The following is a 12935-nucleotide window of genomic DNA, read 5'->3' on the forward strand; positions in this document are numbered from 1 at the left end:
TTTCCCGCAGTTCCTCTTCTTTTTTTCTCCCTAGAAAATAACAATGTGTAGAGCTGGTGTCTCCATGTGGAACCCATTAGTGTTTCTGTAAGACCCCCGACAGGTGTCTCACACTTTTACCGACCCCAGAAACACGAATTCCAGTCCAATCGCTGCAAGTGCATGAGGAAGTTTATTACATCTGCGCAGATGGGCCAACTCTTAAGCACAACAACACCCTCTGGTGGAGTGCGAGAAGAGAGGCGCCGATCATCAACCGCACAGCGTATTTAAGATTGAAAACCACAACATTAGCATATCTCCACATCATTGCCAAGAATCACAAGGTAAACCGCAGCATGACAAATACATCACAAGGTAAAAGGGTTTTTCCAGAGTGAGGGGACAAAAACCTTGAGCAAGCATAAACACGGGGTCATCATGACCAAAAACTCAACATAGCTCCTAAAATAATTGTCACATGCTCCATTATCTCATAAAAGCATTAGCACAATCATCACATGTTACAAGGTCAGCTAAAGTCTAGTTATTTTAAACAAAATGCATTTTGCAAACCAAAGCATTTTGCACAGAAGCAAGATATGCAGTTAGCTCAAGCGACTTCATTTTAACCCCATCCTGCCTCAATTTCACATTCCCCCCTTTTCTTTTTGGTCAAATTTTAATCTTAAAATTTAAAGAATTTCTATATATATTCCCTCTATTGTTTCGGTCTCAACACGTTGGTCCTGCCTGTGGTCCTGCCTTCGGTTCTGTCTTGCTAGGATCATGGCATAGGCGGCAGCAGAAAGCCCATGTATTACAAAAACTAAAGATAAAAGTAGTACTATTGAAAAAGTATCCAACCGTACAGTAGGGGACAAATCAGTCGAATTAAAACTTTTAGATGTATTTGCTATCTGGGAGAGTGTAAAGGCCGTGGGTTGGCCCTGGGATTTTATTGTTGTGGCCCCAGGTACAGGCCTTTGGTGGGAAGTCGAGGTTACGACTTCAGTCACAGGCCCTTGTCTAGACAATGTAGGCCATGACCTTTGATCCTCCCACCTCCACAACATACTGGGACCTCCAATTTGGGGAGGGGCTTCCTCTTTAAGTTGAATTTTAAATAGGAGCCCGGGATTATAGTCAGAAACATAAAACCTTAAGCCCCATATTCTTCCCCTTTTCCAGTCAGTAAGGTTGGCCTTTTTTCCTCTTTCTGTGAAAGAAATATTAAGGGGCATGGAGCAGTTGGGATCTCTCCCTGGAATAAAATCACGGTGTACAGTAATCCAATCCCAACTAGAGGAGGGTTTCCAATATATGTGACCAGTGTTTTCACATCCCCAGGCCTTACAGTAGAAAGATTCTGCTCCCCCGCATCGTTTCTTTTCTTTTGTAGACCTGCCATCCTTGGGGCACACATAAAATTCTTGTTGTTGTAACTGGCATCTCTTTATCTTAGACTCGCACCCAAGCCGCGCAGGGCCACTGACCAATGCACCAGGGGCGAACGCGACACCATAGGCTGCCAAGTTATCCATTCCCCTTATTAGCTGACATACATCAGGGTGCAAGGTAGGCCACCATGTCCCGGAGGGGGTCACGTGGGTAACGGACCACACGACCTCCGTGGTACCAGATTGCACCTCCCACGTGAGCCTCACCGGGGCATACGGGCCGCCCATAATAGGGGTAAAGAGAATTGTAAGCAGTACTAAACAGTTTTTGAAATTCTTATCTTGAGTGGGTTTTGAGTACGTTGTAGTTTCCATTTTGGTGTCGGCTCGTCGGCAGGGTCGTCGGTCTCTTGTCTCTGTTCAGCTGTCGCCCTCTTGACGTGTGACACGTGTATCCAGGCGGCAATTCCGTCTACCTTTATCGCGGTAGGCGAAGTCAATAATACCGTGTAGGGTCCCTTCCAACGTGGCTCAAGCGTCTTAATCTGGTGTCTGCGGACGTAGACAATGTCCCCAATCTGGAACGAATGCGGGAGCGTAGGGCACTTGGACTGGTACACGGCAGTTAGCTGCTTCCCTATTTGCCTGTGGATGAGCTGCAAAGCTCGGAAGCGGGTCTGTAAAGTAGAGGATGTTGCAAATGAGTCAATACTGGGTCCCAACAAATCTGCTGCGGGTGGAGGGCCTCCGTACAATATTTCATAGGGTGTTAATCCACATACAGAAGGTGTGTTACGAGCCCTAAACAAAGCCATCGGCAGCAGTTCGACCCAGTCTCTAGTGCCAGTCTCCATTGTTAATTTAGTCAAGGTCTCCTTAATTGTTCTATTCATTCGTTCTACCTGACCTGAACTCTGGGGCCTGTACGCACAATGCAATTTCCAATCAATCCCCAGTACTTTGGTCACCAACTGACTTACCCTGGAAACGAAGGCGGGTCCATTATCCGACCCCAATACCTTAGGTAAGCCGAACCGCGGGAAGATTTCCTCTAGTAGCTTCTTAACCACGACTTGTGCTGTCTCCTTTTTCACTGGAAATGCTTCAGGCCAGCCGGAAAAGGTATCTACGAACACTAGAAGGTACTTAATTCCATATCTGCTTGGGCGGACCTCTGTGAAATCTATTTCCCAATTAATACCAGGCCTAGCCCCCCGTATCCGGACTCCTTCAGGTATTTTAGAACATCTGGGATTTACCTTGGCACATGGGATGCAGGCCTCTACGGTTTGTTTTACTGCTGCAGGTAGTCCCAATAAAAAATAAGAAATCTCCTCTCTATCCAGTAAGGTCTTAATTTATTATACCCTAGATGTGTCCATCTATGTAGATCTTGCACTAATCTTCTAGTTTCTTTTGTGGGTAGCACGACTTTGCCCTGTATTTTCCAGCTTTTAGTGGTCTCGTCGTAAATTCCCCCTAGCCTTTGTATGGCTGCCACATCTTGTTCGGTATAATTCCATTCCGGCCCCTGGCTGGGAGGATCTTGCACATTGATGTTTAACACGCAGCTACCCAAGGCGCTAGTTCTGGCCACCTCATCTGCCATCCGGTTACCCTGTGCCACTGGATCCTCTCCTTTTTGGTGGCCAGGGCAATGTATGATGCTCACCTTCTTTGGCAAGAAGAGGGCCTGTAGGAGATCTAGGATTTCCTGCTTATTTTTAATTTCTCTGCCTGCTGAAGTAAGCAGTCCCCTTCTTTTATATATTTCACCATGCACATGCGCCGTAGCGAAGGCGTATCGACTGTCTGTATAAATGTTTACCCTCTTCCCTTTTGCCTGTTTTAAGGCTTCAGTCAGAGCTACCAACTCAGCTTTCTGTGCTGAAGTGCCGGGTGGTAAGGCAGAGGCCCAAACAACAGTTTTTCCGTCGACCACCGCCGCCCCTGCCCTCCTCTCACCTTGATGGAGGAAGCTGCTGCCATCTGTATACCAGGTGTACTCCGCGTCTGGCAGGGGCTGGTCTGTCAAGTCCTCACGGGCCCCGTAGACTTCAGCCAGTACCTGTTGGCAATTGTGACTGACCTGCGTATGGTCTCCTGGTTCCGGCAGTAGAGTGGCGGGGTTGAGAGAGGCCGTCGTTCCAAACCGGATGTGCTCGGGGTTGAGTAACATTGCTTGGTAATGGGTAATTCTGGCATTTGATAGCCATCGATCAGGTGGCTGACGTATGACCGTCTCAATAGCATGAGACGTCACTACAGTCAGTGGCTGTCCCAGAGTCAGTTTGTCAGAATCTTTCACAATCGTGGCCACTGCCGCTATCATGCAAAGACATGGGGGCCACCCAGAGGCGACACTGTCCAATTTCTTTGAAAAATAGGCCACCGGTCTCTTCCAAGGCCCTAATTTTTGGGTCAAGACTCCCTTTGCAATCCCCCCTCTTTCGTCTATATATAGGATAAAAGGCTTGTTGGGGTCAGGCAGGCTTAGTGCGGGGGCTTCCAAGAGGGCCTTTTTTAGTTGATCGAAGGCCAACTGCTGTTCTTCTCCCCAGATGTAAGGGGAATTATTTTTTGTGAGGGGATATAGGGAAGCCGCAATCTCCGCAAACCCAGGAATCCACAGGCGGCAGAAACCGGCACTTCCCAGAAATTCCCTCAACTGGTGTGGGTTTTTAGGTGGGGGTATAAGCGCCACCGCCTGTTTACGTCCCTCCGTTAGCCACCTCCTGCCCCCTCTCAATTTATAACCCAGGTAAACTACCTGTCGGGCACATATTTGGGCCTTTTTGGCAGAGGCGCGATATCCCAGCTCGCCTAGCTTCTGGAGCAGGGATTCCGTGCCCTGTTTACAGTCCTCTTCGGTTTCTGCTGCCAGGAGTAAATCATCCACATACTGTAAAAGAGTCCATTGAGGGTTACTCACCCTAAAACTTGCCAAGTCATGATGTAAGGCCTCATCGAATAGTGTGGGCGAATTTTTAAATCCTTGTGGGAGTCTGGTCCAAGTCAATTGCCCTGAGAATCCAGTCTCCGGGTCCTTCCATTCGAATGCAAACAAAGGTTGGCTCTGGGGGCTCAACCTCAGACAAAAGAAAGCATCTTTTAAATCTAGCACTGTATACCAAGTGCGCGATGGAGGCAAAGTGCTTAGCAAGTTGTACGGATTTGGCACGGTCGGGTGAATGTCTTCGACCCGACGATTTACCTCGCGTAAGTCCTGCACAGGTCGGAAGTCATTGGTGCCTGGTTTCCGTACCGGCAGTAAGGGTGTATTCCAAGGGGATTGGCAGGGTTTTAATATTCCCAAGTCCAGCAATCTCTTAATATGAGGCCGGATTCCATCCTTTGCTTCCTTGGTCATAGGATACTGCCGTACAGATATTGGTTCAGCTGTAGGCTTTACATTTACTATTATAGGTGGCTGCTGAATTGCTAATCCTATCCCTCCGGTCTCCGCCCAAGAACTCGGAAACTTTTCAATCCACTCAGGGGCTAGTGAGGTTTTTATTTTTTCTTTGTCATTGTCATATAGACGATGTTCATCTCTTAATTGTAAAGTCAATACCTGCAGAAGGCGGCCTCCAGAGTCCGTCACTGAGGCCCCTTCCTTCTGGAAATGAATGTGGGCTCCCACCTTAGATAGCAAATCTCTTCCTAATAATGGATACGGGCAGTCCGGTACTAAAAGAAATGAGTGGGTGACTTGGCCAGTGGCTAAATCTACCTGTCGTTCTGTGGTCCAACGGCACATCTTTCTTCCAGTTGCTCCCTGGACGCAAGAAATTTTTGAGCTAAGGGGGCCAATATTTTTGTTTAAAACAGAGTGCTGAGCTCCGGTATCCACCATAAATGTGACCGGCTGGCCTCCCACTCTCAGGGTTACCCGGGGCTCAGGGGGAGGCTCCTGGCCCTGACCCCCCTAGTAATCGTCCTCTTCCCCCAGGGGAAGAACTGGAATGTCAGTCTCCTTTCTTCTTCTGGTGGTATTCTTGTTTGGACAGTCTCTGGCCCAGTGTCCTCTTTCCTTACAGTACACACACTGATCTCGTTCTACCCATGGTCTATTTCTGTCTCCCGGGTATTTCTTTGTTTGACCTCTACCATAACCTGACCTATCCTGCCTATTAGATTCGTTTACTGCGGTGACCAAAATTTTAGCTAGTTCCCTATTTTTCTTTTTGTCTCTCTGATCTTGTTCTTTTTGCATTCTTTCCTCTTTTTCTTCTTTAGTTTCCCTCTTATTAAAGATTCTCTCTGCCTCTTTTAGGAGGTCCTGCAATGTATAACCCTGTAAGCCCTCCAGTCTCTGCAACCGTGTTCGGATATCTGGGGCCAATTGGCCAATGAAAGACATTATTACATCTGACTGCCGGTCAGGAGCCTGGGGGTCAAACGGGGTGTACATCCGGTATCCCTCCATCAATCTTTCTAGAAACCCCGCCGGGGTCTCCTCATTACCCTGAGTTATGGCACGTACCTTAGCCAAATTGGTGGGGCGTCTCCCTGCCCCTCTGAGACCTGTCAGGAGAATCTGGCGATAGAGACGAAGTCGTTCCCTACCGGCTGCCGTACTAAAATCCCAATCTGGTCTGGTCAACGGGAATGCTGCGTCAATCTCGTTTGGCAGTTGAGTAGGTTGACCGTTGTCCCCTGGAACATTTTTTCGAGCTTCCGTGAGAACTCGCTGTCTCTCCTCCGTGGTCAGGAGAGCCTGCAGAAGCTGCTGGCAGTCATCCCAGGTCGGTTGATGGGTTAAAAGAATAGATTCAATTAATCCTGTCAAAGCTTGTGGATCTTGAGAAAAAGGTGGGTTATGGGTTTTCCAATTGTACAAATCTGAAGCTGAAAACGGCCAATATTGCATCTGATTCCCCACCGAGCGAAGTGGGAAAGCCTGTGCCTCCCACTGGCCACCCTCACTCCCCCCTCCCCGACGCAAGCGCAGCCTGGCACCCATGGGGGTTGTACGAGCCGGGGGGTCCTCCCCCCTTTCTCTCTGCGTAGAATCCCCCTGCGTAGAATCTGGGGAAGGTGCCATAGGCTCTCTCGGGAGGGGTGCGTAAGGCGGTGGGGTGTCAAAAAGCAAAAGATCCTCCTGCCCGCCCGGGAGGACCAAGGGTTTCTTCGCCTTGTGGGAATCTAACTCCTTTAATGGGCAAAGGGCCGAGGCAGGGGCAACCAGCGAATTTTGCGCTGGGTCTTCCCACACAAAGATGTCAACTGACGGGAGCCCGCTCTGATCCGCGGGTTGCGGTTTTAAAGGTGTTACGGATGGGGGCGGGGCGGGTAAGGCACCCGCCACGACCCGGTCAGCCGGGAGAAAGGGTTTTACCCATTTTGGGGGATATTGTGCCAGGTCTTCCCACACAAAGATATAGGGCACTTGATCCGGGTGCCCTTCCTTGCCTTCCCTGCAGACCTGGCTCTTCACCTGTAAGATAATTCGAGAGTCAAAAGTCCCATCCCGCGGCCACCCGATATTGAAGGCTGGCCACTCGGACGTACAAAAACTTATCCAGTTCTTCTTCTGCACTCTCACAGACAAGTTTTGGGCCCGTTCCCAGACCTCTCTCCAATGATCTAAAGTAAGACTCAAAGGTGTAGTTAATTCCTGTCCCATGTTGGAGGGGAAAGGCAAATCAGGAGAGTATATTAGAACACAGAAACAATCACAAAATTCACAAATGACAAGACTCACAAAGACACTGCGCACAACAATGGAACAAGACCTGCGCGCCCTTATAAGACAAGACCTGTGCGCAACAAAACAGAAACCAAAACTACCGATGGGAGTGGCTGCTGCCACCAGACCTTCTCCCGGGGAAAAAACCTTTCCCTAACCAGAACTCCCGATGGGAGCGAAGCGGCTTCCACCCGCCAGGCTCCCCAGAATACCGCCAATGGAGCGTCCTCCAAGGGCCTGAGCCAGGGGTCTTGACACATCTGTCCTGCCTACTACTGGCTCTTTTCAGATACAGGTCCTGTACAGGCACAATCTCAGTAAAACATGAACCTCCGGTACGTCAAGCGCCCCAAGAAAAAAATAAAAAATCAACAGAACACACAAAAACACTTAAAACAGCAAAAACTTACCTCCGATTGGAAAATGGAGCGTGGGTCTGGGGTCTCCAATCCCGGACGAGCCCCCAAGAATGTAAGACCCCCGACAGGTGTCTCACACTTTTACCGACCCCAGAAACACGAATTCCAGTCCAATCGCTGCAAGTGCATGAGGAAGTTTATTACATCTGCGCAGATGGGCCAACTCTTAAGCACAACAACACCCTCTGGTGGAGTGCGAGAAGAGAGGCGCCGATCATCAACCGCACAGCGTATTTAAGATTGAAAACCACAACATTAGCATATCTCCACATCATTGCCAAGAATCACAAGATAAACCGCAGCATGACAAATACATCACAAGGTAAAAGGGTTTTTGCAGAGTGAGGGGACAAAAACCTTGAGCAAGCATAAACACGGGGTCATCATGACCAAAAACTCAACATAGCTCCTAAAATAATTGTCACATGCTCCATTATCTCATAAAAGCATTAGCACAATCATCACATGTTACAAGGTCAGCTAAAGTCTAGTTATTTTAAACAAAATGCATTTTGCAAACCAAAGCATTTTGCACAGAAGCAAGATATGCAGTTAGCTCAAGCGACTTCATTTTAACCCCATCCTGCCTCAATTTCACAGTTTCTACAGTACAAAATTAAATGTTCCCTGATAAAAACATTCAAAACAATAAAGTCCATCGATAATAGCCAGAAAACACAAACACAGAGGCTTTCACAATATTTCGGTTTGAGTTAGAAAAAACAAACCCGGATATTTCTGGTTTCATCCAGTCATATCCGGACAAAGTGGTGTGGAATTCGTATGCATTGGGCTAATATAATCAGAGTAAAATGACTTTAGAAAAAAGCAAAGTCTTGTCGTTAGGCAAGTGCATAAAAAATCATCGATACAAACAGAAGTGTCAGGTTTCTTTGCCACAGATCCTCTAGCTTTCTCCCTAGAAAATACGAATATGTTCAGCTGGTGTCTCCATATGGAACCAATTAGTGTATCCAAGCTCAACATAAAATATTCCCCGGTAAAAAACGTTCAAAGCAATAAATTCCGTGGATAATATCCGGAAAACACAAACACAGAGGCTGTAGCAATATCTGGGATTAAGTTAGCCAAAACAAAACCGGATATATCCGGTTTCATCCACTCAATCCGGACAAACTTGTGTGGAATTCGTATGCAATGGACCGAGAAAATCACAGTAAAAATGGTTTTGGAGGAAAGCAAAGACTTTTCGTTAGGTAGTGCATAAAATGTCATCTATACAAAGAAATATCATGTTTGTTTGCCGCAGTTCCTCTAGCTTTCTCCCTAGAAAATACGAATGTGTAAAGCTGGTGTCCCCATGATGAACCAATTAGTGTTTCTACAGTACAAACTTAATTGGACCCAGATAAAATTATTCAAAAAATAAAGTCCATCGATAATATCCAGAACACAGAAACACAGAGGCTTTCACAATATTTCAGATTGAGTTAGCCAAAACACAACAGGATATTTCCCGTTTCATCCAGTCATATCCGGACAAAGTGGTGAGGAATTCTTATGCAATGGACCAAGAAAATCAAAGAAAAAATAGTTTTGGAGAAAAGCAAAGTCTTTTCGTTAGGAAGAGCATAAAATCTCATCTATACAAACAGAAATATCATGTTTGTTTGCCGCAGTTCCTCTAACTTTCTCCCAATAAAATAGGAATGTGTAGAGCTGGTGTCCCCATGATGAACCAATTAGTGTTTCAACGGTACAAAATTAAATGTTCCCTGATAAAAACATTCAAAACAATAGAGTCCGTCAATAATATCCAGAAAACACAAACACAGTGGCTTTCACAATATTTTGGATTGAGTTAGCCAAAACACAACCGGATATTTCTGTTTTCATCCACTCATATCCGGACAAACTGGTGTGGAATTCAGATGCAATGGACCGAGAAAATCACACTAAAAATGGTTTTGGAGAAAAGCAAAGTCTTTTCGCTAGGCAAATGCATAAAATGTCATCTATACCAACAGAAATATCATGTTTGTTTGTCGCAGTTCCTCTAGCTCTCTCCCTAGAATATAGGAATGTGCAGAGCTGGTGTCTCCATGTGGAACCAATTAGTGTTTCAAAGATCACAATAAAATGTTGCCTGATAAAAAAATATTCAAAACAATAAAGTCCGTTGATAATATCAGGAATACACAAACACAGAGGCTGTAGCAATATCTGGGGTTGAGTTAGCCAAAACAAAACCGAATATTTCCGGATTCATCAAGTCATATCCGGAAAAAGACATTTGGAATTTGGATGCAATGGACCGAGAAAATCACAGTAAAAATGGTTTTGGAGAAAAGCAAGGTCTTTTCGTTAGGCAAATGTATAAAATGCCATCTACACAAACAGAAATATCATGTTTGTTTTCCACAGTGCTTCTAGCTTTCTCCCTAGAAAATACGTATATGTTCAGCTGGTGCTCCCATGACGAACCAATTAGTGTTTCAACGGTACAAAATGAAATGTTCCCTGATAAAAACATTCCAAACAATAAGTCCATCGATAATATCCAGAAAGCACAAACACAGAGGCTGTAGCAATATGTCGGACTCAGTTAGCCAAAACACAACCGGATATTTCTGGTTTCATCCAGTCATATCCTGACAAACTTGCTTGGAATTCGTATGCAATGTACCGAGAAAATCACAATAAAAATGGTTTTGGAGAAAACCAAAGTCTTTTCGTTAGGCAAGTGCATAAAATGTCATCTAGACAAACAGAAGTATCATGTTTGTTTGCTGCAGTTCCTCTAGATTGCTCCCTAGAAAATACGAATTCGTAGAGCTGGTGTCCCCATGATGAACCAATTAGTGTTTCAATGGTACAAAATTGAATGTTCCCTGATAAAAAACATTCAAAACAATAAACTCTGTGGATAATATCAGGAATACACAAACACAGAGTCTGTAGCAATATCTGGGATTGAGTTAGCCAAAATAAAACAGGATATTTCTGTTTTCATCCAGTCATATCCAGACAAACTGGTGTGGAATTCATATGCAATGGACCGAGAAAATCACAGTAAAAATGGTTTTGGCGAAAAGCAAAGTCTTTTCGTTAGGCAAGTGCATAAAATGTCATCTATACAAACAGAAATATCATGTTTGTTTGCCGCAGTTCCTCTAGATTTCTCCCTAGAAAATACGAATGTCTACAGCTGGTGTTCTCATCATGAACCAATTAGTGTTTCAACGGTACAAAATTAAATGTTCCCTGATAAAAACATTCAAAACAATAGAGTCCGTCAATAATATCCAGAAAACACAAACACAGTGGCTTTCACAATATTTTGGATTGAGTTAGCCAAAACACAACCGGATATTTCTGTTTTCATCCACTCATATCCGGACAAACTGGTGTGGAATTCAGATGCAATGGACCGAGAAAATCACACTAAAAATGGTTTTGGAGAAAAGCAAAGTCTTTTCGCTAGGCAAATGCATAAAATGTCATCTATACCAACAGAAATATCATGTTTGTTTGTCGCAGTTCCTCTAGCTCTCTCCCTAGAATATAGGAATGTGCAGAGCTGGTGTCTCCATGTGGAACCAATTAGTGTTTCAAAGATCACAATAAAATGTTGCCTGATAAAAAAATATTCAAAACAATAAAGTCCGTTGATAATATCAGGAATACACAAACACAGAGGCTGTAGCAATATCTGGGGTTGAGTTAGCCAAAACAAAACCGAATATTTCCGGATTCATCAAGTCATATCCGGAAAAAGACATTTGGAATTTGGATGCAATGGACCGAGAAAATCACAGTAAAAATGGTTTTGGAGAAAAGCAAGGTCTTTTCGTTAGGCAAATGTATAAAATGCCATCTACACAAACAGAAATATCATGTTTGTTTTCCACAGTGCTTCTAGCTTTCTCCCTAGAAAATACGTATATGTTCAGCTGGTGCTCCCATGACGAACCAATTAGTGTTTCAACGGTACAAAATGAAATGTTCCCTGATAAAAACATTCCAAACAATAAGTCCATCGATAATATCCAGAAAGCACAAACACAGAGGCTGTAGCAATATGTCGGACTCAGTTAGCCAAAACACAACCGGATATTTCTGGTTTCATCCAGTCATATCCTGACAAACTTGCTTGGAATTCGTATGCAATGTACCGAGAAAATCACAATAAAAATGGTTTTGGAGAAAACCAAAGTCTTTTCGTTAGGCAAGTGCATAAAATGTCATCTAGACAAACAGAAGTATCATGTTTGTTTGCTGCAGTTCCTCTAGATTGCTCCCTAGAAAATACGAATTCGTAGAGCTGGTGTCCCCATGATGAACCAATTAGTGTTTCAATGGTACAAAATTGAATGTTCCCTGATAAAAAACATTCAAAACAATAAACTCTGTGGATAATATCAGGAGTACACAAACACAGAGTCTGTAGCAATATCTGGGATTGAGTTAGCCAAAATAAAACAGGATATTTCTGTTTTCATCCAGTCATATCCAGACAAACTGGTGTGGAATTCATATGCAATGGACCGAGAAAATCACAGTAAAAATGGTTTTGGCGAAAAGCAAAGTCTTTTCGTTAGGCAAGTGCATAAAATGTCATCTATACAAACAGAAATATCATGTTTGTTTCCCGCAGTTCCTCTTCTTTTTTTCTCCCTAGAAAATAACAATGTGTAGAGCTGGTGTCTCCATGTGGAACCCATTAGTGTTTCTGTAAGACCCCCGACAGGTGTCTCACACTTTTACCGACCCCAGAAACACGAATTCCAGTCCAATCGCTGCAAGTGCATGAGGAAGTTTATTACATCTGCGCAGATGGGCCAACTCTTAAGCACAACAACACCCTCTGGTGGAGTGCGAAAAGAGAGGCGCCGATCATCAACCGCACAGCGTATTTAAGATTGAAAACAACAACATTAGCATATCTCCACATCATTGCCAAGAATCACAAGGTAAACCGCAGCATGACAAATACATCACAAGGTAAAAGGGTTTTTCCAGAGTGAGGGGACAAAAACCTTGAGCAAGCATAAACACGGGGTCATCATGACCAAAAACTCAACATAGCTCCTAAAATAATTGTCACATGCTCCATTATCTCATAAAAGCATTAGCACAATCATCACATGTTACAAGGTCAGCTAAAGTCTAGTTATTTTAAACAAAATGCATTTTGCAAACCAAAGCATTTTGCACAGAAGCAAGATATGCAGTTAGCTCAAGCGACTTCATTTTAACCCCATCCTGCCTCAATTTCACATTCCCCCCTTTTCTTTTTGGTCAAATTTTAATCTTAAAATTTAAAGAATTTCTATATATATTCCCTCTATTGTTTCGGTCTCAACACGTTGGTCCTGCCTGTGGTCCTGCCTTCGGTTCTGTCTTGCTAGGATCATGGCATAGGCGGCAGCAGAAAGCCCATGTATTACAAAAACTAAAGATAAAAGTAGTACTATTGAAAAA

Source organism: Lepus europaeus, chromosome 6 (assembly GCF_033115175.1).
Source record: "Lepus europaeus isolate LE1 chromosome 6, mLepTim1.pri, whole genome shotgun sequence".
Taxonomy (NCBI): domain Eukaryota; kingdom Metazoa; phylum Chordata; class Mammalia; order Lagomorpha; family Leporidae; genus Lepus; species Lepus europaeus.